Source organism: Passer montanus, unplaced genomic scaffold (assembly GCF_014805655.1).
Source record: "Passer montanus isolate IOZ18808 unplaced genomic scaffold, ASM1480565v1 scaffold12, whole genome shotgun sequence".
Lineage (NCBI taxonomy): Eukaryota > Metazoa > Chordata > Aves > Passeriformes > Passeridae > Passer > Passer montanus.
This window is the reverse complement of record NW_024358722.1, coordinates 6,427,877-6,454,961: the sequence shown is the minus strand read 5'-3', so window position 1 is coordinate 6,454,961 and position 27,085 is coordinate 6,427,877. Positions and strand designations below refer to the sequence as shown.

General features: G+C 45.4%; 1 non-coding gene across 1 annotated transcript; it reads right to left on the bottom strand.

Moving 5' to 3' along the window:
• Window positions 1-26,370: 26,370 nt before the first annotated feature.
• Window positions 26,371-26,457, bottom strand: TRNASTOP-UCA. The gene has a single exon. It is a non-coding gene; the product is annotated as a tRNA-Sec (tRNA).
• Window positions 26,458-27,085: the final 628 nt, after the last annotated feature.

The following is a 27,085-nucleotide window of genomic DNA, read 5'->3' as shown; positions in this document are numbered from 1 at the left end:
GGGGCCGGCGGCGCTGCCCTGCCCGTGCCAGCGCCGGGGAGCCGGGCCTGGGACACCCAGGGTGTTGTGGCGGCCGGGAGGGCCGGGGGTATCCTGGTGTTGTGCGCCCAGCACAACCTGTGGGCAGCGGGTCGAGGGAGGTTCCCTGCCTCTCTGCTCAGCCCTGGTGAGGCCACACCTGGAGTGCTGTGTCCAGTTCTGGGCTCCTCAGTGCAAAGGGACTTGGAGCTGTTGGACAGTACCTAGTGGGGGGCAACAGAGATGATTAAGGGACTGGAGCATCTCTCTCATGGATAAAGGTTGTGGGAGCTGGGCCTGTTTACTCTAGGGAAGGGAAAAGTGAGAGGGGATCTCACTAGTGCATGTAAATATCTCAGAGGTGGGTGCCAAGAGGATGATGCCCCGTGACAGGACAAGGTGCAGTGCCCACAAAAGTTCCACCTCAACATGAGGAAGAATTTCCTTGCATTGAGTGTCAGAGGACTGGAACAGGCTGCGCAGGGATGTTGTGGAGGCTCCCTGTCTGGAGACATTGAAAATCCACCTGGACTTCCTGAGTGATCTGCTCTAAGTGACCCTGCCTTGGCAGGGGTTGGACTAAATGGTCTCCAGAGGCTCCTTCAAACCCAGACAATTCTGTGATTCTGTGATCTCCCCATGCAGGCCTATCCTGGCACGTGCTGGCAGCCTGTCTGTGTGTGTGGCAGTGGCTCACGGCAGCAGGGCCAGTGCAGAGGGGACATGTCCAGCGGGACATGCCCAGCAGTCTGTGCCCTCTGGCTGGCAGCACATTAGGGTTCTGTCCCACTGTGTGCAATTATACAGAGCTTGGAAGGGACTTTAAAGATCACCTTGTCCCGACTCCCTACCATGGGCAGGGACATCTCCCCCTAGACCAGGTTGCTCAGAGCCCAAACCAATCTGCACATGGCTGTGTCATGTTGTGCTTCTCATCAATTGAGACCCCCAAGTCCTTCTCCTCAGGGCTGCTCTCAGTCTGTTCTCTCATCCTTCAGTGCATTTTAGGCATTGGAATAGGTTTCCCAGGGAGATGATGGAGTCACCCTCCCTGGAGGTGTTTAAGAGGTATCTGGATGTGGTGCAGAGGGATGATTTAGTGATTCAGGGGTTGCAGTGATCGTGCTGGGTTGATGAGATAGGCTTAAAGGTCTCTTCAAACCCCAGTGATGCTATGTTCTGCTAACCTCTGCCTGCCTTTGTTCTCTTTTTTTTAAAAAGAGAGTGCTGCTATCCTGTCATAGTCCCCAAATCATTAGGCAACTAAATCTGTCAGTGTTCAAGAGATACTGTACAAAAGCCATGGGCAGGGAGGCTCAATGCAGACACCAAAGCAAGTCTTCATATTTTTCTGACCCATTAGATAATGAACTGTAATATATTACCTTCTGAAAAATCCACAGAAGGTCTGTGGCTTACTCTGCTTCCATCAGTTAGGTAAACTGTTATTCATGGAATTCAAGTCCTTGAATATTTAGCAATTACTAAGGCAATAAAAATGTCTGCTTGACATATTTAGATGAAAAACAAGACTTAGAATGTATAATAAAATGCAGTTAATTTTATATTCTATGGCATGAAAACAAGAGGCTGACCCTATAAAAGACTGGAGCAAAACGACATCTCCAGGAAAACATTGCTGCTTGTGTCAAGTGTTTACTTGATATGTTGTTCTTTTATTCAATTCAATTATTTCCAAATACCTCCTCTTAATGATACAACATTTCAGTGTTTACTATGTGGCCTTCAGAACTTTAAATCTAGTAGTTACATAATCTGCCCATGAATATCAGAGTGAGAACTTGAAAACATTTGAGATGATAAAATGTGAGTGCTGTAAGACTCCTTCTCTTTGATCTGCATTATTGCCTCAGTCAGAGCACAGACTGAAAAGGAGTGGGATTGCCAACCTCCTGACTTCACTGCCAGGAATATAAATCAACATTAAAGATGATTTCTAAATGCAATAGCAAGTTAAACATTTGTAGAAACACATCATCAAATAGAGGTTACTGCCTCTTTTTAAACCTCTTGCCTGTTGGCAAAAAGAAAACTGTTCCAGTGACATTTTCTCTGTTCTGCTGTGACATGGGCTGCATTAAATATAGACACTGTGGATTAGAATAGACTTCAACAGTCTTCAACTTTCTTTTTAGCAGCCTCTTCTGTAGACAGTTCTCAGCAGCTATGGGTAAAACCCAGGGAGTTTGAAACTGGTATGTGTGGCAAGGTGCTGACAGTGTTGCATGCCTCTGATGGCAACAGTCATAGCTGACCTTGAGGAAAAGTTATCCTGGCTGGAGGAATGAGAGAGAGTGAGAATTTCTGACCCTGGCTCCGATTCAGATTTGGCATGTGGGCTAGGATAAGTCATGTTCTTTGAGATCTTTGATGGCATGTGCAGTGCAAATGCAGATTTTCCCTTCAACTTTGCCTAAAGAAAGCAAGGAGTGTGATGAACTGTAATGCCAACCTAGATAATTCTGGTACTTGCTTAAAGAGTAGTCACTCGTGACTCCAGCAGAGAAGTTGCTGGTGCCAAACTGATCAATGTCACTCAGAATCAAACATAGGGTGGGTTTTTATCTCCCTAGAAAAACAACAATTTGTCATGGTATAATCGAACTGATTCTTTCCCATTTTATGCTTTATATTCTAGGCTGAGCCCTCCTTCACCTTCAGGAAGTGAGGAGATGGCTGCTCACTGCCAAGAAAGTGCAGCCAGGTTTCTGGCACACACTGAGCAGGCAAAGGGCTGGTGTCTGAGGTTGGCAAGGGTGAGGCTTCTTCAAGTGCAACGCGGCGCCTCTAGTCAGTCATCACTCGAAAAAGTCACAGAAGGGCAGAGGGGGGCAGCAGATGAAATGTTTGCAAGGTAAATATCCTCTTGGCACTAGATTTTCTACGTGAGTTGCTGTAATTAACGCATACAAAATCCAAGGCTGGAAACAAGAGAATAACACTAAAGCCTGGGAAAAGCTCCACGTGTCCTTCCTGGTTTCCCACAAAAAACAGGCAAACAGCTAACTAAGCCAAAAAAATGCAGACAGATTGGTGGACATAGCTTTTAAACAGCCAGGCTACTTTCTCCTCCCTTCTTTCCCTTTCTCAGCGTGTTACCACTTAGCAGTGTTCTGCTGTCCGCAGTGTTAAACAAACACTCATGGGCACCATTGTGCAAATCACTCATCCCAGATAACAGATGGATTTTTACATTCTTTCTGCATATTTGAATCCATTATCCCAACAGGGCCAGAAGAAAGTGGGCATTAGCTTAATGCAGTTCTGAAAGAGGAACTGTTCAGGTCAGGAGAGCGGGAATTATGGAAAGAGCCATCTGAAGTGCTAAATCACTTTGAGCCAGTGACTAAATCCATTTCAGCTGCTGGTCTGTTTGAAGTGGCCTTTAGCCTAGTTCTTAGGTGTTATAATCTTGTTAGAAAAGGTGGAAAAGCAATGGGCCTGGATGCTTCCCTTCTTACCTCCAGAACTTAGTCCCCTTAGATCAGATGTAGGGCACTCTGGTGTGGTTAGGGCACAGCTCTGTTTTCAGGGATTTACCTGCACCCTGCTTGCTCCTTCCAGAGCATTGGTCTCTGGATCTGTTCTGGAGCTCCTTTCCCCTGCACTGACGTCATTCATATGTAAGGGGGGAAGAACAAAGACAGCACTCGCCTGTTTTTTGTGTGATTTTTCAATACCCATTTCCCAATCCCGGCATCCACAGTAACAACATCCTTTCAAAACGCCCCCTCCTGAAATGCCACTGTAGTCAAACAGCTGCAAATCCAAACACCTTGTAAACAAGTGACTGAAATCCCGTGGGATGCCCGAGGGCTTGGGCACGTCTCAGAGTGATTATAGTTCCTGCTATACAAATTGGAGTCCATGTAGCACAGTTTGTGCCAGCTACAAGCTCTTGCTTTTTATTTTTAGCCCTGGTTGTCGAGGGGTTCTCATAATAAAAAGAATGACGTTCGGTATCAGTGACACACAGATAAAATTAGATAGTAGCCGGAAGTGATCCTACAACTAATCCTCCCCATTTTTTCCACAAGCTTTGCGATCCTGTGGGCCTCAAGGACGGCTTTTCTCTGTGTGAATTTCACTTCCCATCAGCAGGCAGCTGAAAAATTGAGCTTGCATAGGACTTGTGTGCAAAAGGAATGAATGTCATTGTCAGTGCTTATGCCAACAGCTGGGACCATCTGGGACACCAAAGACAACAATGTCTAGATGTGTACAGCTGATCAGTGGTTGTTTTTAGCAAGCCTTGAAACCTTCTTCCCTTTTTGGGGCAACAGAACAATGTTTTTGTCTTCCATGCGTGGAGTTTTGTGCACAGAGCAGCTTAAGTCATCAGGGCTCAGTCCTGGAAGTGATTAGTCCCCCAGACATGGGACACCCACACTGATGCTGAAGATATTATTCCTTTCTTTGGAAGAAGCTGCCTAGGGGAAAGACAAGATAGAAGATGCATTAGCTTACATCTCTAAAGTAAACATTCTCTCAGGAGAGCACGATCAGTTCTCATTTGCTTTGGCGCTTTTTTCCCCCTTCTAAATTTTGGATTGCTTTTATTTTTACTTCACTGTAAAAGAAGAAAATACAAGAGGTTAACTGGTCAGCAGATTCTCTCTATTGCTTATAATTCAATCAGGCAGTGTACCTGGGGCACCTTCAAAGGAAAGTGCAATTGTTTGCCGTGTAACACAAAGGATTTAGCTGTGATATTAGGGAAAAGAAAGTATATCAAAATCAAACTGTGAATCTGCAAGGCCAAGTACTTTTAAGCAGGGTAGGTAAAGACAAAGAGAGAAGATAATTATGTAATGTGAACATGGTACACAGATAGGGAATGATTTTTTTTTCCTCCTGTAGCTTACTGGAGGAGGATGGATCAAGTGCCTGGACTTGTTTCATTTTGTGTCAAAAACCTGCTCTGGAATGAATTGGTGTATCACTCGCATGGCTCCTTGGCAAGGGGATATCTTTAGCTTCAAGCCAGAGTTAACGGTGGTAAGGGAAAAGAAAACAGGTGGTTCAAGGGTACAAGTGGATCTAGAGGCCAGAAGAAGGATACAGCATTCTGCATCCCGTGGCCTCCCTAAAGACTTTCTCACTTGAAGGAAGGTCACAGGGTTCAAAGCTGTTTCTCAAGTGTAGCTATGTAGCATTGCCTTGATGTCATGCAGCATTATAAACAAGTTATTATTTCATTCAGTGTTTTGGGAAATGATGGGACTGGAACAATACACCCACAGCAGTTCCCTCCCCTATCCCAGCAGACTCTTTAGTGAATTACTTATGAGCTGTACCTCACTGACTGATGCCTGTCTGTCTGTCTGTCTGTGTGTCTATGTCTGGTAATAGTGTGTCTCTGAGGAATTTCAAGTAGGAATATTGTGGATTTTGTGAAGGGCAGAGAGCTGGGAAGGAAGAGAGGGACATAAATTTGCAGTGTCTTGTGGTTTGATGGATATTTGATTTATGAACATTGGGCTGAGAAGGCCCCAGGGCTTCATAGCTGCAAGCACTGAATGCATCATCGCTCCTTTTTCCACGCATTTGTGCTTCTGAAGCCAGTCACTGATTTACACCTGATGGGATAGCAGAAAAACAGAGTTAAGCAGGGCAGTGTTCCATTCATTTCTGTCTGCTTAGCTCAGGTTCAAGCTAGACCTGGGATGAATACTTAAAAACATAGGAATCACCATAAAGGAGCAAGTCCTAGAAATGAGGTTTAGCAGGAATGTAAGTAGAAATCTGTTTGAAGTCTTGGGCTCTTGCATAACTGTCTGTGGCTAGTTCCCTAAACCCTTTTCTTCTGCTGTACTCTCCCTAAATCCATTTTACTTGAAAACATACAAGCAATTTGAAAGCCCTAATGACGCACAATGTGTGTTCCTTGACCTTTGCACAATCTGCAAAGAGACTGTCTTTCCTCTTTCTATTTCATAAGCACTGACCACTTGGCCTTGCCATGTCATCCCCAAATATAAAGAAATAGTCTTCCTTCTATAGAGAGGAGGCAGTCCACTAGGTTAAGAAGATAGACTGTAACAATACTTATAGATGGCCCGTTGCAAGGGTTTTGTTGACCAGTAAAGATATCTACACTTCAGTCACTTTTTAGTCCATGTTATATTCTTCAGTGATGCCAAACTATTAGATCAAATAATGTAAATGTAGCCCAACTTATCTTTCTGGAAATATTCCTTGTCTGAAATAGAACAAGCTATTTCCCCACATCATTATACAGACCAAGATATTCTTGAACTGCCCACAAAACAAAGACTGAATTACATATTTTCCCCAAAAGTTATCCTAACCAAAGGAATCAGAAAAACTATTTACCTTCCTTTTTTCCCCCAACTGTTACAACATGGACTCTAACCTCACCATTACAGGAAACTGCTGTTCCCAGTTGTGTAGATCAGTAAGAAACTAGGTGTTGCTCCCTAAATGTAACTGGTCCCATAACTCTAGCCCATATCTTTAAGGTTGCCTTGCTAACTCAGTATGTGTCCAAGGGGCATAGATGCCTAAAAATCAGATATGTAAATGTGATGAAGACATGGCCCATGGCATCTGACCTTAGATATATTCCTGTCCAGATATTCTGCCTGCTCACATGATAACCCAATCCATACTGGGATACAACTGGTGGACTGATATTCCCAGCCCTGCCCTGCATTAGTTTCTGATGACCTAGTTCTGGGTAACTGAAGATCTCACCTCTTCCTCAGCACAAAAATACTCTTGCATCATTTTGGAATCCTGTTGCTGACATTGAAGAGTTCACATAAACCAGTCCTGTCTGTAGTGACCTCGTGCTTGCATGTAAAATCACGGTCAGGGCATTTCATGCTAGCAGTAAACCAGAAGAATTTACTGGAATGGGATTAAATTTGTTTTCAGCATGTCTGCAGAGCCAAATCAATTCCAAGACTTTTCTGAGCTGTTGAACAACCAGAGGCAATCATTGCACTTTTCTGCTGCCAGTTGTAGCCTTTTACCTCTTCTAGGCAGGAACTGTCTTTTACTCTATGTGTATAATTGCCAGCATTGTGGGGTGGCACCTCATTGAAACTTTGGCATCAATAGGATGGCTTTGGTGAGTCTCCACTTGCAGGACAGCCAGCAGGACACCCCTCCAGCTGCCCTCCTGCCTGCAGTACCTGTGGGTAAAATGCAGGCAAATGCACTTGAGTGAGACGTACATCTGACGCCAACTGCATCTGGCAACCGCTCTGGCACTGCAGAGGACTGCCCCAGGATTTCTAGTTATTTTTAATTCAGCATCAGATTGGACCCAGTTGCTCCTGGTTAGAGATCTTTTTGCAATAACAAACTAAGATTACATGAAGAGCTTAAAAAAGAATTTCACCCCTCCAGGGCTAAATTACTTCCACTTATATACAACTGTCATATCTTTAAAGGGCAAACCCAGAAAGCTAACACTGAAAAATATAACTCTACAACCGAGATTATCTGCCTGCCTTCTCTAGGCAATCATGTCTCATACCTAGAAGGTCTTTCATAGCAAAACCCAAAATTCAAGCTAAGGAGATGGAAGATTTATGTAGAGTAGGAAACAACAGCTTGGGAGGAGGTGTATTTGATTGCTGGAGCCAGTTACAAAGAGAAACCTCAAACACCATACGACTGCTTTTCCATAGCATCTCACTCACGTCTGGTAAAACCACTCCATGCTCACCCAGACTTTGCAAACTACTGCTCACCAGCTGAGAAAGGCATGGTGATGTGCATGTTATGGAAGCATTGACACTGCAAACAGTTCCCTTCTATATTTAGCTCAGCATCCATTCCAGACATTTTATAACTATTTTTTCATGAAGTAATAATTCAAAAGTGGGAAGAATAAAAGCCCTCTGTACCAACTTACCTGTCCCACAGTAGACCTCCTGCTGTTCAAGTCACATTTAGGGAATTTAATTAGGAGCCAAGTTACACAGGAACATGAAGAGGCCACACTTTCCCTACACTTTCTGTGAATTTTCCCACTCATATGATGAGAGAGCAGTCATGCTTCACATAGTGGCTGTATTCAGCCTTGATTATATACCTGGATTAATAATTGAAGCACTTAACCCCAGGGGCAAATGTATTTCCCTGAAGAACACAGAAATCATAGAGTGAGGAGCTCAACATGTCAAATGTCCAGAAGTAGAAGTGCTCATAGCCCTTTGTTCAAAAACTTTCCCTTGAAGAACATTTAACTCTCTTCAGTATTTTATCCTCTCAACCCCTTTTCAATAGTGGCATGGAGAAAAGTGGAAGAGGAAAAAGGAAAAATGAGGAAAAGAGTAAACATTTTTCACCGGGTTGGGGTTTTATAACATTAAAAAAATCACTTAATTTACATAGAAAAGTCTGCAGATGTCAGACTTTCCTCCAAAAAAAAAGGATTATTTCCATATTTTTTATAGTTCTGCCTATAGAAAATATCCCCTCTGGTGTTTTTTGGTGTTTTCTTTTCATGTGCGGTTAGAACCCAGCACTGCATTGTCTTCAGAGAGCAGCACACTGAAACCTGTGACTAACTGGTACCTTGACAAGAGTCCTAGCCTATTCTTCAGCAACAATTGTATCTCACATCTCCCAAGCTGTAAATGCTTGGGTGTAAACTTAGAAGCTTAGAGGGCTTTCGTGTCTCCCTACTACACTCATTCACATGCAGCTATACCCCTTCCAATGAAATCCCGAGATTTAGAGAGACTGAACTGCTTTAGGCCTCACGGGCTCATTCAGTCAGATGCAATATATTATTTAACCCTTTCAGGAGATCTACCAGTTGCCAATCTTGGCATCATTTTCTCATTCTTAGAACTGCTGAGCTAACCCTTTCAGGAGATCTACCAGTTGCCAATCTTTCATTTTCTCGTTCTTAGAATTGCTGAGCAGAAAGGTCAAATAGTGTGAAATACAGCAAGGAGCAAAGGCCATTTGTTTGAACCTGACTTTTTTCTCAAGAGAGGGAGCAACTTGCAGTTGGCAGTGTAGTCCAGGGTGCTCAGGGTTTGTAACCTTCCATAACTCTGCTGCAGACCCTGGTTGAAAGGGAGGATGGAATAGCTGCCTGCTCTGCTGTGTTCATTGACACTGCTTCCCGTGAGGCTGTCTGTGCTCCAGAAGGAGCCTGTAACTCACTGACCGATCAACAGAAATTAGGTTGGAGTTGCTGGGATTCTCCAGAAAATGTTCATAATTTTCCAGTATGACTATGGCTATCCAGAAATCCAAGACAGTGGGACAGCACACACATAGAGACCATCTTCCACTTCACTTGCACCCAGGACTCCAGCCCCTGTGAAATGTGTGTGATTGCCCCATGTGCACGGCTCAGAGTTGTCACTGGGGAAATGCTGCACCTCACCAGCCTCTGACTCTCCCCCATGACATGACATCTATTCCCAGCCAGAAGGAATGAAATTGTCCTGGCATTCGTTTGGTACCAGCAGCTGAACTGTTTTGAAAATCTAGACGAAAACTCCCAAAACAAAGCTGTAACCACCAAGGCCTGGATCTGCAGCCACATGGCTTTCTGCTGAGCTCACTGTCATCCTTGAGAGGTTTCCCACTGATTTCAGTGAGTTCTGTGGAGGAAGTTTTAGCTAAAGCAAAGCATAAAGAGGTTGGGCTGAGGTCTTTACCTGATACCATCCATCCCTAGATATTTAAAGTCCCATTCACTGCTGTAGTCAGCCAGGGTAATGTGCCACTCCAGGGACCAGGTGAAGTCATATTCTTCCATTAGCAGTATGCTGGCATGAATACTGAGGTTTAGGTCTTCCAGTTAAGTGCCTTTAGGTCTTCCAGATGTAAGTGCCTTACATCAGGCAGTCCTCCTGTGTGGTCTCACATGGTTAATTTTCTATGCCACTCTTGGCATCTCAGAGGTAAGGACAATTACATTTCCCTGTTTGTACCTTTTGGCAGCTCTGAGATAAGGACACTTTTATCTTCTCATGTTTGCAAAGGAGAGAGTGATTATACTTCAGGAAAGCAACCCCCTGTCAATGGAATGCACACAGATGGACTTCTGTCTCTTCACCCTCTCTTCTCTTCCAGTACAATCACATTACCACACTGCCAACTGACTTGAGTGTCCTAACCGTTGTTCATTCATATTTATTTCAGCTCCAAGTAGTGTTTAGTCTAGAGGCTAAGAGCTCTCTGCAAGATGGGCTTCAAGTAGATACACAAAGAAAGGCAGCTGAGCAGTGGGCCTGTTTCCCTTCTAGCAGCTTTTGTTATGATTTTAGATGTGAAATCCACTGACAGGGTGGAGACTGAACTGACATGCTGAACTGTCTTGTTCCCTGATTTGAAAATCTTCTCTCTTAAAATGAGTCAGACCAAACCCTTATGACATTACCCCATGATCCAAAGAGTGACTTCACATTTGGTCACAAGAAGAGCAACATTTTCTTTCTTTTTTTTTTTTTTTAGCTACATGGAACTGGGAGTGTTTCAGGCAATGACTTTATACAACAAATGATACACAGTCATCACTGAAGGAACTTTCTATCTCCCTGTGAATTACCAGATCAAGTAGTTTTTTCTAATCCTTGTTCTAGCCTTTAAAGTCAGGACACTTTAATTTTATTTTTTTTTTAATTCTCTGCCAAAATCTATTTTTGAAGCTGTTATTGCAGTAGTTGCCAGATACAAGAAGGCAAGTGCCTGCCCCCATTTGTCTAAGAGAATAAGTGAGTGGGATCACACAGGAATAGACTGAATCTCCCAGATGAGACTCCTGAAGTACTGTGCAATCATTAGTGAGTTAAACCTCACAAATCCTGGCTGAGTTAGTGCTAAGTCCCTTTCAGTGGTGGAAGGCAGAGAAAGACAGGTGTGGCAAGGGGCAAAAGACATCTGCAAAGAGGATTTTCCTCCTTGAAGAACAAAGGGTGAAGTGAAGGTGTGTCTTGTAGATAGTGCTTTACTGAGGTTGATGTTGTCACTAGGAATTTTTCCATTGATCTCCTCAGTCATTGCAAACATCATAATTAGAGCCTGCTGAATAACATTGACAAAATGATGTATCTGTCTGTTCAGCAGCTTACCTTCTTTGAGGTCTCTTCCAACCTATATCATGCAATGAGCCTACACACAATTCTGCTGTCAGTTTTGAGTAACTTGCTCGTTGGTTTAGAGATTGCAAAGTAGGAAGGGGCCAGTGGTATCATTAGTCTGAGCTCCTGCATACATAAGCTGTAGTATCATACTGAATTGCTTTTTCCTGGAAATACAGAGTAACTTTCAGGGTAATTGTTGGGGGGTTTTTTGTTTGGTTTTATTTTTTTTTTAATATTGCTAATGAATTGAGAAATCTACCAGAAGTTTTCTGTAAACTGATTAATTACTCTCACTTCTAAAATATCAGGGTTTTTCTCTAGTCAGAATTCATTCTGTTTCAATTATCAAACCTCGTTTTATGTCAGCATTGAGAGATTGTGATCAAGTCAACCCTTCACATGATCTCTGTTTGAGCACACTGAGCTCCTGGAGATTTTCATGCTAAGGCATGCTTTTTAGTTTCTTAATCAGCCCAGTATCACTTCTCTGTACTTTTTCCAATGTGTTATCATCCTTCTGGAATTATTCACAAATAACCTTTTCATTAGTCAAGCTGCTCTTCAGATGGTTGAATAATATTTGCCTGATGAATTTACATTAACCTTCCTATTGGTTGGTTGTATTATTTGTGAGTTGTTAACGTGGACAGCTGCAGAGGTCTCTTTTCCTACAGCTCCAGTGGCCATGGAAGGCATTTTCATGTGTTGTTAGTCATTGTTCTGGACAAGTCCCTGTCCATCTGCCATTGATCCCAGCTGTGCCACAGGGAGACACCAGCACTCTAACCTGTAAAATGTTCCCATCTCGGGATGGAAAGTGACATAAAAAACAGCTCTGCTCAGGTTAGCTCAGCTCTTTTACCTTTTTCCAGCACATTGCCAGAATCTTTTCATATGCAAGAAATTCTGAGGCATTATTATACATCAACTGTACCCCTGAACTGTGGACCTCTTGAAAGGAGGGGATGTGTAACATCCCCAGTTCAAATATCTGCTTCAACTGATGCTAGTTATTGTATCTAGTGCTTTCTAACCTCTCAGTCCCAGAGATTTGTCCTAATTACCAGGCTCTGTGGTTAATGAGTGACATGCTAGCATATTTGTGAACAAGCAGAAGGCTGGTGTGACTTCTGGGCAAAAGTTTCAACACTGCAGAAGGATGTCCTCTCTTCTGAGTATCCTCAGTAATTCTCATCCACATTTGAAAAAGGTAGATGCCCACAAGAAAACTGTATCTGTGTAACAAACACACAAATTTTAGCTCGGCAGAGTATCAAGTTCCTCTTGATTTCAAATTGTCTGGTTCCCTTCCCCTTGGCTTGCCATCATTTGCTGCAATGATGCAAATCTCCCCTTTAGCTTTTCATTAGAAAGCCACTTGTCCAATTTCATGTTCTAGGCTTCAGCTGAACTCTCCATTCTTGCCAGCTCATACTTCCACTGAACACACAGCTGGTGAAGAAATAGCCCCTTCCCTATCCTGCAGCCTGCTTCAAACAGATAGGCAATTGTGGCTGTGTTTGCTCTCAGTCTCCCTGAAGCCATTGAGGACTGCAGCTTCAACTCTCTTCCCTGCTACATGATACTCAACTACCACTAATCTTGTCCCCTCCAAATGAAAATCAGGCAATGGGAAAGCCCACATCCTTGTGTCTCTCTTCCTGAGGTTTTGGGCTTTTGCAAGCAGCTCTCAGTGCCATCAGTATTGCAAGAAAAAAAGCCTCTGCTACTTTCAGCTAGAAGATCAGAAAGCCACAGCGACCTTCAGGCTTTGATCTTTAGCCAAAGCCACCCTCCTTTGCACCCCAGACCTTTTAGTTTTGATTTGATAGACATAAGTGCTCTTCTGTGTTCTTTCCTTCTCTCTGTTCCCTGTTTTCACCCTCCTCACACTCCCCAGGCCTTGGCTGGAACCTTTTCATCCCTATAGGAAAAGGTGTGTATGAACTTCTGCTTCCCAGGTCACCAAGACAAGGCTGGACCAAGGGAGATTGTCCCCAGATATTAAGACAATAGGCTTTCCTGTCAATGTTTTCCACTACAGGAGGTGATGCACACTGTCCTGGTGACTGAAATGCCCAAGAGGGAAAGGGAAGGGCCATAGCAGATGTCTGCAGCCAAAGCAGAAGCAATTTGTTAACCAAGTATAGCTACAAATGAAGCTTGGAACGAGGGAATGGCAAATAGCAAACCATTTCCAGATTATCAAAGTCCATTCCAACATGCCACCTACTGGACCTGAGCTTGGAGCCTTGGGACAGATGGGGCAGATACACTGAAGAAACAGGGAAGATGAGCTTCCATGCTTCACAAGGATTTGCTGTAAAAAATGGTCCCTCCCTCACCTCTTCTTGTGTCTGGACTTTATGATCAGTGTCCTCAACTCTGCTCTGCCAAAATCCAAAGAGACCAAATAGAGGCCCTGCAGAATTTCTCGTGAAGCTCTGTGAGAACAGACTTTCTTGTTTTGCTTTGTAGAAGGAAAATACATCAAAGCAGCAAAAGTACAGGCTTTTTAATGTGGAAATCTTGAGTCTGTCCTCCTCTACCAGAGTCTCCTTCATGTGATGCTGAGCAAGTAGGGCACATGCTTAGATGTGCCCCCTAGTATCGGATGCTCCAGCTTCAAATGTAGTGGCCTGTGGTTAAGAAGTGCTGAGCAACCTTCAGAGTTTCAAAATATTGGATGGTCAGCACTTCTGTAGTTCTTCATGTGTCAGTTTCTTGACCTCTGGGGAAACCTTGAGAGTGATGACAGAGAGGATGGTGAGCCGTTTGCCCTGGGTAGGGAGGTGGAGAGGTCCATGACTCATGACCTTACTGTACATCTCAAGGTAGCACAAGTCACTGCTAGTGATCTGCCAGTGAGCTGTAAGCCTGAGGAACTTTATGTCCTCCAGATCTGATGGAACTGAAGAAGGTAGAATTGAGGGGCACATCTGATGTACTGCCATAAATCTCTCTGTGTCTCAGAGCTTTTTCAGTCTGCTCACTTTAAAAATAGGTAATTGAAACTAAAGGAAAAGAGAAACCTACACAATACCACAGCAGGTAAATGTTCTTTCATACTTCTTAAGCGCCACGGAGGGCAAAGTTTTATCATTGCAAAAACAGCTGCTATTTGTCTAATCCTTCCCTAACATTTATGGTAGATAACATTTACATTCCGGTTCTTCCCTAAAGCTTTGTCACAGGGATTTAGGCAGGAGTTCAAGTACCTGGCAGCTGGAACTATGCCTCTACTAAGCCACCTAAAGACTGACATTCCAGGCCTCCCCTCACGGAGAAGAGCCTTGCTCCCCTAACTGAGCTTCAGCATCCTGAGTACAAAGCCTGTCAGATTCCATTGTTAACGAGTGAAGAAATAAATTGGCTCTAATTATTCTATGAAGAGCTTAGATGGAATTTTACAGGAAAGAAGCTTTGTTTAGAGCTTATAAGAGGAGACTCTGAGCCAGGATTCCCAGGTTTTATTTCTGGTTCTGCCCCTCATTCACTGAGTAGCCCTGAATGAATATCTTGTTTTCTCCCCATCTGTAAAAAGGGGTGGTGATATCAAACTTCCTGGCATAAGTGTTTGTAGGCTTAATTAATTAACAGCAGTGAAGCAATCTGAGTTTTCTGTTGGAAGATGCCATAGTAATAATCTAAGAAATATTTCTAGCTGCTTTGATATTTGGCATTCTCATTCTTTTTCATATATAGAAGACAGCCTTCAAAGAGAAAACAGAGTTTTCAATCTCCTAGCTGGTTACTGGGCATTGAGGAAAGCTGGTGTTTAACTGGGTCATAAATTCACTGAAATTGCATTCCTTCTCCAGTTGTGAAGAACAGACAGACAGACTTTTGCTCAACTACTTGTTGGTCTAAAATTTTCAGTCAATTGTTTTATGCAAACAAAGCTTTTTGCAAATTCTATGACTTTTGTTTAAGTAGTTTGCAAATTAACTGTGGCTTTTGTTTGAATAGTTTCTGCTTGCAGACTGATTGGCCAAACAGCTCATATAGTATTGTGTCTGCTCCTTAAGTGATAATGCTCAGGCTCCCAAATACCTTACAAAACCTTACAAATACTCAGGTTCCTCTGGTTGGAAGGGACTTTGGGAGGTCTTCAGATTAACCTCTGGTTCAAAGAAGGAGAAGATCAAATAAAGGATGAGGAGAGGTTGCTCAGGGCTTTTGACAGTTGTCTTCAAGGGTGGTGGCTGCACAACCTCTTTGGGCAATATTTGGCTATTCTCATGGTGAAAATGCCTTTTCTTAAAGACAGACTAAACATCTTCCATTTTAGTTAGGGTCCATTGTCTCTCATCCCCCCACCACACCCTATGGTGAAAAGCCTAGCTCCATCTTCTTGATAATTCCCTTGGAGAAGCTGTCAGGCTCTGGTTGTCTCCTATGAAGCCATCTCTTCTGAGGCCAAACAGGCCAGTTCCCTCAGCCTCTCCTCAAAGGGCTCTTGCTCTCAAACCTCTTGGTGGTGTCTGCTGAACTGGCTCCAGTGTGTCCACGTTTTTCTTGCATTGGGGATCCAAAACTGGGTCTGGTACGCCAGTGCCATCCGAGTACCTAGGGAAGCTGGATAAACACATCTGTCACCCTGCTGACTGCTCAGCCTTTGGCTTCTTTTGCTGCCAAGGCACACTCCTGGCTCACACCCAGCCTGCTCTCTGCCTGGATACCCAGATCCTTTTCTGCAGAGCTGCTCCTCTCCCCATCAGTCCTAGCCTGTACTGCTGCAGGGGCTCTTCCTTCCCAGTGCAGGATTTTGCATTTATCCTTGTTGAATTTCGTAATGTCCCTCTCAGCCCATTCCTCCAGCCTGTCCAGGGCCCTCTGAATAGCAGCTCTGCACTCAAGCATATAAACTGCCCTCTAACATTTGATGTTGTCTCAAGCTTGATGAGCAAGCACTCCATGGTCTCATGTAGACAACTGCTAAAGATATTTAAACAGGGCAGGCCCCATGAGAGACCTACAGTACCCAGCTTGTTACCTGCCTCCAAGTGGGGCATGACATTTGCTCCTCTCCAAGTCTGACCATCTAAACCATTTTCTACTGTCTGTTAGTCCACCCACCCAGACCATAACATCCAAACTTGAATACAAGAATGTTGTGGTAGACAGCCTAAAGCCTTGCTAAATTCATGGTAAGATGCCTGCCAAGAAATCATGTATGAATAAGAGCTGCATCTATTATATTTACCTGTATGTGTGGCATGTGCTGTCCCTTTTTGAAAACAGGCTTGTGAACACTGTGTAGTCATAGTTTAAGAGTTAGTCAGCATGGTAGTGAATTGAATTTGTGTCTTAGAATTCAACTTCTTAAACATGTGCTCTGTTGTTTTCCACTTTATGGTTTTCTGTTTTATCTTTCACTGGGAATTTTTAAAGTAACCAACCTTGTCCTTACATCCAACTCCAGCTATGAGTCAAATGGGTCTCTGCATTTGAATGATGAGCTACTTCTAACCGTAAGTCATTCTCTAAAGTTTGTCCTTCCTGTAACTCCAAAAGGAGTTCCAATATTTTAACCTCTGCATTCCCCAGTAATGTCAAACACATGGTCTGCAGAAGATCTGGACCACCAATAAAACCATGGGAGGCTCATGGACTGAGAGAATGGATGTGAGTGAGACACTCTGTGTACTCCAAGTGTGTAGGCTTGTCAACCTAAGCAGCCTGGATCTCAGGCACTGTCCACTTTGTGTGTATCTAGGCTTTAAACCCAATCTTCAGCTTCAATCATCACATCCTTACTACTGATGTTCAGCTCTGTCCTGTGTTCATCATTTCATCTCCTGTTGTTTGGAGTTGTAGCACGGGGAATTTTCCCCCACAGCTGAGAAATGGAAGCTTTGTGTCCTCATCAACATCTCTTCTTCCTAGAAATATGCTTTTCTTAATGAAGTTAAGAATATGCTCTGAGAGTTTCTGGGTGCAAAGTGAGGCCATGCATTGAGGGAGATGTGGCCACTTTTTAACTGGGTTGGAGAGTTCAGTCCCTGTGAAAACCGTGAGCTGCTGAAAGAGGATGTTGCCTAAATGAGCTGCTCAGATGCAAAATTGGAGCCATCCTCTGCAGTCCCTCAGTGGGTGCTGCTGAACTCGAGTGCAGCCACACTCAAGACTCTTGTTCATAATGGACAGTGCAATGTTACTTATGCCACGTACTGACCTATCCCTAGCTGGAAAGGAGACTTTCTGAACCTCTGGTTCCTCTGTTGGAGATCTCCTATCCAGGTACTGAGTGGCAAAAAGGTTATACACAAAGGCTGGTGGCAGAGCAGCCAGGACTGGTGCCAAAAGGCCTCACCTCTCTGTGCAGTAGACAAATTTCCAAAATCCCATGTTTGGGCAATACTTCTAGCCTCCCCTCCCTGGACAATGCTAGGTATATAATGGTACCTTAGCCCAGGTAACTTACAGGGAATTGTTTTTCAGACCAGCCTGTCAGCTCATGCCATGTTGGACAGTATGGTGGAGATGCACAGGTCCACGAGTCACACAGCACTAGAGCAATTAAATAAAGCAGGGGAAAATTAGCATATGTGAAAAATGCAGGGGCTGCTGTTTGTGTCTGACACAGCCAGTGCAGCCTGGGTGAGCGTATGGCTGGATGTTTTTTCTGGATAATCTCCCACCCAAAGTGCACTGATGACCTTTGTTTGGGAGCTGCCTCCTTTCAACAATACTCATGTGCATCTTGTGGTAATCATTATTTCCATTTGCCAAGAGGTGCAATAACTAGCCAAGTAGCCTAACTGTGGTAAAGCCCAATCCAGTGACTCCTAGTCCCCTGAATTTTCGGTGCAATTCCTTTATCAGCTCTACAACACAGCATTGGAAACAATCAGGCAATTGTCAGAGTGGTGTAATGATCCCTCTAAAGCCCTGGATAGAATGGCTGAATTTACTGTTACACTTTTGCACCTTGTTTTCTAGCACACAGAAAATCCGTTCTCTTGTGATGATCATAGCTGTGGATGTAGGTGTAGTCCTGGTTTTTTATGCCAGGGTTATTTACCAAAATGGAGTCCTGTTGGAGTAGGAAGGGAGGCAATCTCTTTGTGCAGCCTTCCTACTCATGCAAGAATGTACTTGTGTGATGTAATCACTGTCTTGAACCAGCTAAACTTCCTTCCCTTCTAGGATGGCATCTGCACCTCTAGGTCAGAGACATTGTTTTGCCAACAGCTGAGGATGTTCCCTGCGTGTAGGGAAAGGTCCTGCTCTTTACATGGTGGGGCCTGCAAATGCTGCCCTTGCAACTGCTGTGAAGTACCTCTTGGACCTGGAGTAGTGACAGCCTGGAACTCCTGAGAAGCCACAGAGCCTTTGACATGCTGTAGACACCAGCATGCTTGGCCCAAGATGTGTCCCACACCAGGAGTGAGAAGAGCCCCTTTTCCCCTGGCTGTCAGCAGAGTGTCTGCAACACACTGCCCACCCAGGACCCGTGAATTCTGATCACTTCAATTAAAATAATTTGGTACAATCAGAGGGGAATGGAGGTGTGCAGCTACCACACCCACCTGCAACCATCTTTGTGCCTGGTTTGTGCCATGGTTTCAGTGAGTGAGCAGACAAGCCTGCTTGTAAGACACAGTGGCGTGTCAGCCAGCGGGGATGGCTACAAATGTGGCTTTCTCCAGCTCTGCTCAGCAAGACCTCCTCCTGCTGCTTGGAACAATATGTGGTTACCACAACATGACATCTAGTTAAGAAAACAAAGCCAAGCACAATCCACCCAAACTTCAAAACTTCCCCCTTTCCTTCAACAACAGATTTTTCTTGTCAGGTTCAAATTATTTGCCAATAAGTGCTGGAAAAAGCCGTTGCTCTGGTTTGGCCTGTATTTATTTGCTGCACCGAACCAACAGAAGGTGTTTCTGGGAAATGAACATAAGAGGGTGAAAGAAAATGACACTGGCCTGGCTTAATTTAGTAACTAAGGCTAGCTTCTTCAAGTGTTGGGCCACAGTGATGGGTATTTTGTACTACTCCATTGCATTCCTCTTCCTGAGTTGATGTGTTCAGCCTGCATGCTATGGTTTCTGGTTTTGGTGAATGGAGAGCAAAATCCCCAAAACCCACAGGCAGCATCACCCAGCCTTGGTGGGCAGCTGGCTGGGTCACCCCTCCACATACCAGCCCACAGGTGAGGTACACTGGGAGAGCAGAGAGACAGACACTTGGTGCTCGTGCTTGCTCTTACTGCTGTTTTTGAGGAAGTCTGCTACACGTTTGCAATGGAGCCAGGTAGTAGAGGGATGTTGTACAGAACTTCAGTCTCCCAGTCTGTCAAGCCTGAAAGTTTTTCCAGCTTTCAATTTTGTCTAGAGTTTCCTTCTTAAGACTCCCCCCTTCTTCAAACAGAGCCTCAACTCTGGCTGGGTCCCAGAGATAGATACCAAATGGTGCTTTTTTCCCTTTCTTTTGCTCTTTCTTCCTTCTCATGAAGCTGGCAGACTCTCCAAACACACATCCAACCAACGCACAGTGCATTCGAAAACAGGCCATCTGGCTGAGCACTCCTTGAGAATGAGAAGACAAGAAAAACAACCCTCTTGGAGCTGGCAGCCGAAAGGCAGGCAGCCCGTACGTGGACTTGATCTCGTGGTGCAATCCAAGAGCTGTCCAATCCAAGGGCATTGCAAAAAAGCTCTTTCCTAATGAGCAGAATACGGCTGTCTCCAGAAGCGGCTCCAAGTCAACAATTTGAGTGGGATGCTGTAACTCTCCTCGCTGCACATGTGCTCATTAATTAAAGCCACTTTGGAAGATGCCCCGGACACCCCCGCTAGGGCTGCCAGCCTACCCTCCCTGAAATCCTGCTTGCTGCTTTGCAGCCCCCTGCTGGGCCCGGAACTGCAGAGCCCCAGGAGAAGGACGGGGCCATCAGCATCCAGCTCTGAACCGCAAAGGGGACCTGTTGCGTCACCGGTGAGCAGCTGCGGGGGAGCACAGCCCGGCAGGAAGTTGCACTCCATTTGCTTTGCCATCATTTTTCTCCCCTGAGTTTGGTAATAGCCAGAGTGCTCCAGGCACAAAACCACTCTGTGCAGGTCAGCAAGTGTCAGGGGCTGAAGTGAGCTGAGCAACCAGTATTGCAATGCTTCCCCATTTTCTCTGGTGGCTAAGGACTGGATTCACTAAATCAAGGTGGCTGAGATGAACGCAGCCATTAACAGCCAAATCCATCAACAGCAGAACAAGGAGCACTCAATGAAACTAGTAGGTGATGAGTTTAGAACAATTTAAAGAAATTACATCATGTTAAAGGTAGAGAACTTGTGAAGGCTGCAGAAGCAGAGAGTATCAGTGGGCTCAAAATGGGATTAGACAAATTTGCAGGCAACAGGTCTATAAAATGCCACTAAAAGGAACAGGCAACGTGTAATGGAATATCCCAATCCAACAAAGGTGAATGCTGAGAAAACAGAAGGGAGAGGGAAATGTCCAGGTGTGTGTGCTCCCTGGACCTTGCCCTAGTTGAGAGAAGAGTGCTGGGTGGGGAGGACCACTGCTCTGCCCCAAAAGGCTATTCTTCAGTTTTTATTGTAGGATTCAGTCACTGTACCAGCCCGATCTGAAGGTCATATGAACAGATTGTTGCCTCTTTAAATTACCAGAAGGAAGCTAGAATCCAATTTTTCTCTGAAAGCAGAATTTGTGGAACATGTTTCTGTGAATGTTAACAGTCATGAGCCCTGGCTTAATCTGTCTGCTCTCCCAGTCATTGCATTTCACACAGTGACAGGGTGAATCATTTGACTCTTTATCTTCTTACTTGGGATCTCCTTGTTTCTGCATCTGCCCCTGCAGTACTGATGGGAGCAAGGACAGCTCATAGCTACAGCTCAGCTATGTGTGTATGGCTTTCCAAAGGCTAGTTACAGCTCTGCAGCTCCAGATGGCACTTCCTCAGGATTCTGCCATGGCTTCTTGCATGCAGTTGTGTTTCCAAGGCCAGGGGTTAAAACTCTTGATCTTTTGACTTTATTAATTCAAGAGTAAGGTTCTTTAAGTGAAAAGTTACCTACTTATCTTGAAAAATTATGACAAAGCATGTGCAGCACCAGTGCAGGTTCTCTGTATTTCTTGCCACTAAGTTATCAGAGACATTCAGTACTGGTTCCTTTTATCAACATGCAATTCAGTTGTCCCCAACCAACAAAGGCGAGGTCTGAAACAGATTTTGCATCATTATCTTTCTAAACCCACCACTTTATGAGCTTCAATAATTACAATGACATGTTCCTAAACTGAAAATAATAAAAACAGGGATTTGATGAAGTCAAATATGCCCCTTGTTTGGTGCTGACTGAATTCAAACACAGGTGGTTAGTTCAGAAAAACGTGGGAGTGACAGGGGACAGGGAGCTGTATTAAATCAGAACGAAGTTCAGCAGCGCAATTGCTAAATCATACCAGAGAGAATGTAAATAGTAACTGAAAAGCTTCATCATGGAAAATAATGGGGTAAGAGGCATGACAAATTAAAAGGATTGTCTGAGCGATTGAATATATTCCTTTGCTGTCATGATATCCCACAACTGATAAAAATCTCTCTTCAAACAGTTGAGCATTTTATTCCTATTGCTTTTCTTTGGAGGTTATCCTGAACTTCACTCTGCTGTTGTTTTGAGAGTTTCTGCAAGTCTGCAGCCTCAATTTATTTATGACCAGTGTGTGCCCATTTTAAGATCTTTCCTTTTATAAACTCTAACCTGCTATTAGCCACATTTAGTGAAGGTTGTAGGGCATAATTCATCTCCTACAAATATGTGTGTTCTGTTATGCTAACATTGTCCTTTTTATTTTTAACTTACAGGAAAGCAGAATAATATGCAAAACCAAGATGAAACATGTTTCAGGTCTACATTACAATTCAAGCAGAAATGTAAGTCAGCTGAAGACATCAGAACAAAACGCTTTGTAAGTGTTCTGTGCTATCAGTTACTCAAGGGATAGTTACAGGTAACACGCCTTTCAGTGCATGTTGCTTCCTTTGCAGCCTTTGATGTGACCTTGTGAAAGGTAGGTTCCCTTCAGGAATGTGCTCTGAGGTCTGAGGCAAGTCAGCTGAAACTCTGGGAGCGTGGGGTTTACAGAGACCAGGTTCCAAACTTGCTTGAGATGTTTGTGTGAACAGCACTCTTCAAAAAGAAAGAATATCAGGGTATAGTCTCATGATACTGAGAATACAAATTCTCAGTATCAATTGTGCTGTGGGAGTGTCATTTGTGCCTTATATTCCAATAAAATGAATTAAATTTTCTTCAGGTCCTTTCCAAAATTAGATGTAGAGAGTGTCCAAACCATCACCAGTGAAAATGATGCCAGATGGAACACTTCAAGTGAAAAATTTGGTTTTAAGAGAACAGATATTTTCATAAAAAGTGTTCACTGACCTCCAAATATGCCTCCCTTGCATAAACCCAAAAGCCTTAAAAGCAGAAGAGATTTGATTGTTGGCAGTTTGGGGATTATTCCTCTCCCTTTCCCCCAGCGTTTTCCAATGGAAAATATTCAGGGTTTGGGTTTTCAGCCCTTTGCTGAAATGTCAACATTTTCCAAAGGGTGAAGGAGGGGAAGAGAGAAGAAAAGAAAAACATGTTCTGACCAGCTCCAATCAGAGCCAAATGGCTCAGTCCTGGATTTGGTCAGGGAAGTATGCTGGAGGGGAGAAAACGGGAGTGTCTTGGTTCCACACACAGCCTGCCTGGGCTGAGGGCAGCGTATCAGATCCATTCCTGTGAGTCATTACGGTCTCCATTTCCCCAGGACAGTGTGTGGGATAGCTTTTAAGCGCTCCAGGTCAATATGTCACTGGCAAGCAGTGCCCTGTTGCTTGCCACAGCCACTTGGGCTCTCTGTGTGTGTGTGGGATGCACACAGGTACACTCTGCTCAAGTTCTCCAATATTTCCATGACGTCTTTAACTCCCCGAGATAGCAATAACACCTGGCACCTATCCAAACCTGAGAATTCAGCTCTCCTCCATTCATGAAAGAGGAGAGAGGAGAAAAATGGCATGTGCCTGTAACCATACATGATTGTCTTTGTCCTCTGCCCAGGTGACACCGTCTTGTGCTGTGCAATGCCTGGAATTAGCCTTTGAAAGCCCAGGCCATTTATGCACCAACTGGCTCTAGGTAGGGAGAAATGCTGGAAGAGCCAACATGAAGGCTGCTGACCTACTCATGCATGTGTGGGATGACCTACCATGTGGGATGACCTACCATGTTTGCTGACCTACTCATTCATGTGCCATCATGCTTCTGGGGGAAAAGGAGTGGCTTCATTTCCACAAAGCATTGCTCGTCACCCCCTGCATGCCCAGCCTCTACAAAACTGTTCCTGTGACTGGGTACCTTCAAACCTGAGAAGGACCAGGGCCATTTCTGCAGCTGTCTCTCCAAGGTGTCTCCCACAGATGCAGCTGGGGGAAGTGGTAGATGGATGCATACCCTGGCTAGGTCTTTGTCCCCCTCTAGTGACTCAATTGCAATTCCGAGTCCTACTCCCTCTGAGCCAGATGGTAATTTAGGCCAGGATGTTTCCTTTCTGAAGGCCAGTAGGACATCTAAGCACCACTGGCAGGTCATATATTTATACACACTCAGACATTATCCATTGCAAGTGTAAACAGTAATTTAGGAGCCTGACTTTCTGTTCTAATAGGCCACGTGTGCCTGCTTTCCTCCCTTGGAAGATGGCAGTCACAGGCTTCACACGACAGCCCATGCCTGATCCTCCCAGGAGGAGATCCAGCTAGGACCACTGTTACCAGTGCAAAAGCACATGCTCCCAGTCTCTTGTAACCAAACACTTGCTGAGTCACAGCCTAGTCACCCGTACACTTAGCAAGTCGCGTCAGCCATCTGTCACCAGCACATCCTCCTCACCGTGCTGTGACTCCATGGGGAAAACAACAGGAGGCAGATTACGTTTGACTAAGGAGCCAGGCTCTCGTGCATTTTGGCTCTGAGTAACCCCTGGATTGCCTTTTAACCAGTGGTGAGGGCTTTGGCTCCTCTTAATTTGGCCCTTTGTCAGGGAGGAAAGTGACATTCAGTTGGAGCACTGGAAGCTTTGCCTGACTAATAGTGACTCCAAGCAAAGCTGACTCAGACAGGACATGGATGGCATTGTACAAAATGTCCCTCCTACGGACAGATCATCTTCATGGGTTTCCACACTGGTGTTCTCCTCCAACCAGTGTTTAAAAAACAGCGCTGAAATAGAGGGTGCCCTGTTTCCTAAGGCCTTGTCCCACCCACTGTCAGCTAAAGGCTGCAAGAGCCTTTATGTCCCTTGTCCTAATGAACACCTATGCTTCCCTGCATTCAGCCATGTGCCAGAGGTGCAGCCCTGCCGAGCACAGCCCAAAAAAGCGGGATCACTTCCTGTCATGTGCCTGCGTTACCCACCAGATGAGGCACTGCCCGGGTGTGGGAGCCAGACTGGGGCTGTGTAAGCAGTTCTGAGTAGGGATTCACAGGGCATTTCACAAAGCCAGGTCCCTGCACTGCTTGCCACAAGCTCCCCAGGCAGAGCTCCCCAGCCTCCTCGCTCGTGCCTGAAAGTCTCATGCCCATCAGCTCCATGAGGGACAAATCACCCACACTAGCAATCTGACCATCCTACTTTTTCCTGAGGCAATGAAAGAGTACAGAGTAGATGTGGCCTTTTTGTTGTGGAGGAAAAAAAAGTGAACTCAATGCCAGGCACAGATCCCAGGCTGTGGAGTTCAAATCACGCTCCGAGCACATAATTCCCGTTTGTGTTTGTGTGCACGCAGGGCAAGGGTGGGAGCTGGCGGGGGTGTGTGTGTGTGAATATAAGAATGTAATTGTCATAATTTAATCCAAAACTACTTCTTGGAAGGAAAAAAAAAATCAGGCTGACACAAAACAGCATGTTCAGTTATAAACACCACATGAAAGAGCCGTATTATGTTCTGCTTGGTAACTGACATAGAGCGCTAACATTCTCAGCTGCCCACTACTGGGCAAAGGCCTTTCCAACTCTCCCCCTCACCCCAAAACAACCCCCCCCGGCCAAACTGCAGAGCAGATACCAATTTCTGAGGCCGCAGAGAAATTCCACATAGAAAGTTCATTATGGGCAGAGCAGGCTGGCTGGCAGGCAGAGTGGTGTGGAGCACAGAGATGGCCATCTGGGACTCGGGGCGCTCCCAGCTGTGCACGCACATCTGCAAGGCCACGGAGAAGTTGGCACACACACTGTGGGAGCTTCAGAGGGGCTCTTCCCCCCAGATTTCCCGTAACAGGACCGTGTATTCCTGGAGCAACATGCCTTGCTGGCATCGAGGCTGCTCCTCCCCAGCCAGCTCAGGGGTCTGCAGGCTCAAAGCAGTAGCAGCCATCAGCAATGGTCTCAGGGCTCCCTGTGCCCTTCCCTTCTCCTCCCAGGCCTGAGCTGGAGTGACTCATTCCATGTAAGGAAAGCACAGTCATTCCAGGGGTGCTTACCTACTTAACTCCGGATGGCACTGCGCCCCTCAAAAAGCAACCAGGAACACCGGAGATCTGATAATTCACTCAGTATTCTGCAATTCACCAGGCAGAATCGCCCTTCCTGCTTGTGGGGCCAGGAGATAATGTGAAATTGCCCTTCCAATCCTCGCTGTCCCCTGCGGTGGGGGTGGCTGGGGTCTTGTCCTAACTAGAGGCTCCACAAATCATCAACTGGAGAGTTGTTGCGACAGGATATCACAAAATAAATGCCTTCTGCTTGAAGAATATGTTTTTTAGCTTGACGCTAACCTTTATTTTTCATGGGGCTGGGTGACATTATTAGCACCCGTGCTTACTGCTGAAGTGAAGCATCTTTGTTGCAGCGTGGGTGGGAGATGGGTTATCGTCAATATGGAGCAGATCTAGAGAATGACTTCTGTTATTTACTTCTTTTCTGTTCTTGTAGGACATGTGACACACTTTAACAAAGATCTGCTTAACAGAAAAATCCAATTAAAACCTGAATTGTCCTTCGGCTGTGCCTGGCACGCTGCCACTTCAGCAGTCCGGTGCCGTAGGAATAAAGTGGAAAAATGGTAACGGAAACGTAGGAATAAAGCGGAAGAATGGTAAAGGAAACGTGCTGCTAGTGCGGTGACACTTGGGGACAGCACGGCGAGCGCCGCCTTTTACCCCTGAGCCGGTCGGGCTTGGCAGTGCCAAGGGGACAAAACGGATCAGCCGGGCAGGACCGGCCCCGCCCGAAAGGTGGAATTGAACCACTCTGTCGCTAGACAGCTACAGGTTTGAAGCCTGCACCCCAGACCACTGAGGGTCATCCGGGCAATTACAGAGCGCCATGTGACACCCTATATGAAGGCCCCCATCTCTTTCTCCCCTAGGTAACGGCGAGCGCTGTTTTCCCACAGCACGGTCCCCCCGCCTTTTCCCAAAGGGAGCGCGGCCCGCACGGAGCACGGGGCGCGCCGGGGCCCACAGGGGCCCCAGGAGCGGCCCCCGCCGCTCTCCCAGCGGCCCCCGGGCGCCGATGCAAATCGGCGGGCGGTGATTGGCTGTCCCCGCGGGGGCGGGGCCGGCGCGCGGGTGAGTCACGGCGCTTCCCAGAAGGAGCGGGCCCGGCCCGCGCCCTTCCCGGACCTCCGGGGACCCTTACAACATCGGACAGGGCGGCTTGTGCAACCGCGGGGGCGGCCCGGGCCCCGAGGTGTGCTGCGGGGAGACCAGGACACAGGCTCCGTTCTTTGGGTTTTTTTTTTTTCTTCTTCCCTTTCCTTTTCTTTTTTCTTTCCTTTCCTTTCCTTTCCTTTTTTTTTTTTATTTTTATTTATTTTTTATTTTTTTTTCTTGCAGTGGCTAATGCCAGATACTCTGGAGGATGTGAATCTCCCATGAGATACATCTCAGAACAATAATATCCTCTGGGAGGAAATTCCTCCCTGGCCCCCAGCTGAG